General features: G+C 52.9%; 1 long non-coding RNA gene across 1 annotated transcript; it reads right to left on the bottom strand.

Moving 5' to 3' along the window:
• Positions 1-190: 190 nt before the first annotated feature.
• On the bottom strand, positions 191-783 carry LOC123177755 (uncharacterized). The gene is made up of 2 exons (XR_006489107.1): positions 733-783; positions 191-622 (listed from the first exon to the last, which is right to left on the bottom strand). It is a non-coding gene; the product is annotated as an uncharacterized lncRNA (long non-coding RNA).
• Between the last annotated feature and the right edge of the window lie 927 nt (positions 784-1,710).

Genomic DNA, 1,710 nt, shown 5'->3' with positions numbered 1-1,710 from the left:
TGATGACGGGAAATGTTGCGCCTTCTAAAGTTGCACTTGTTTCCCCATGTTTTTGAACAGGTTTGTAAGAGTGCGCTAAAACAAGCCCGCCACTTGGTGACAGGAAAAAAGGACAGGGCAGTCATGAAGTGAAAGGATCTGTACACGAGTAGCCTGCCCCCCTGGTGGAGGGAAAAACACAAGGCAGTCATGAAAGTGAGCACTTCTGAGTAGATTGCAATCACTTCGATCCAGAAGCACTAAACAGGAGCCCAACAATGCACGTCAGTGACCTTGCAAGCATGTTCACTTCAAGCTACAGTTTCATGCAGAATCTACTCGAATAGATAGATAGGTAGAGATATAATAACATGATACCATGTCACACAATATCACAGCGTACGATAGCATAGTGCTAGCTAGCCAAACTGCAGGGGTCATAATTAAACATAAAACAAGCTGGGCGGCCATCTTTGGTTCTCATTTTTCCACCTCGTCTTCACACGTTTTCCTTGGTAACGGCCTGGGCTACGCTTCTAGCCCACTGCCAGAGAAAGCAGTAGCAGCAGCCACATACACAACTGTCACCTTGAAAGATCCATAGACCAAACTCTTCAACGCACGGTCGATGGATATCATGCGCCTGCAGGTAGAGAGAGGTAGGACAAATGAGATTATATGTATGTATCGAAACCTGTCAAACAAACAAACAGGAAAATAAGGAAGAAATTGGGCCTCCGATATTCTACGTACTGCTGAAAGACACTTGGTTTCTTCTTTTTTTGAACTGTCCGGATCACCGCACTCATAATAGTGCGGTGCTCCTCCTCGATGGAGGCGCTGATGAGCGCCTCCAGTAAGCTATCCGGTGCCTCCGGTTGGACGGAGGACACCGGCGTCTTACCCTTCTTGCGAAGGATACGCTGTCCAGACTTCGGACCCGCTGATGGTTCCGGCATGGAGTCCGGACGAGGGTCGGGCTTAGAGCCCCTGGGGGTCTTGCCCCCTCGCGCCTGGAGTCCGGGAGGTCGCCTTGTGGTGCCTCCTGCGCTACCTCCTCTTGACCAAGCCCTCCTTGGGGCCCCACCGCGGTGTCGTCTGCGGCGTGAGGCGAGGAGGTGGCCGGAAGCGAGGCACTCCATTTCCGACGAGCCCAGGGACCCGCTCGATGAATTGGCAAGCTCGCCCTTGGGCGGGCTGCATGATTGTTCGGCATTAGAGAACACTATACAATTATGAAAAACCATGGGTATCCGGACACTTACGATCTCGCCAGGGGCTTGGCCCTTGTTGGCCAGTCCTCCTAGTTGTTGTCGACGATGGTGGAGAAGTCCGGAGGAAGGATTCTTCCCTTCTTGGACCCTCTGGCCTCCCCCGTTGGGGCGACCTTCCTTTTCTTCTCCTCCCTCACTGGGGGAGGAGCTTCTTCCTCTTCCTCCTCGTCCTCAGGAGGAGATTCTGCTTCAGAATCTGACAGCACCTGGCGTCGGGAACTCCTTCGAGTTCCCGTGGCCTCCTTCTTGGCCTTCTTCTCCGGCACCACATGAGGCGCCGGAGCCAACAGCCCCGTCAATCGGGCGTCCTCCGGGTCTTCCGGCAAAGGAGCCAGACAGTTAATCTGTCCGGCCGTCTTTAGCCAGTCCTGTCAAAAATTAGGGAGTTTTAGATCCCGCATCGAGTCAATCTATGAAAAAAGAGTCCCGTAAAGGGTAAAATAACTTACCTCGCCGG

Source organism: Triticum aestivum, unplaced genomic scaffold (genome assembly GCF_018294505.1).
Source record: "Triticum aestivum cultivar Chinese Spring unplaced genomic scaffold, IWGSC CS RefSeq v2.1 scaffold62036, whole genome shotgun sequence".
NCBI classification, from domain to species: domain Eukaryota; kingdom Viridiplantae; phylum Streptophyta; class Magnoliopsida; order Poales; family Poaceae; genus Triticum; species Triticum aestivum.
The sequence above is the reverse complement of the archived record's forward strand: the minus strand, read 5'-3'. Positions and strand labels throughout refer to the sequence as shown.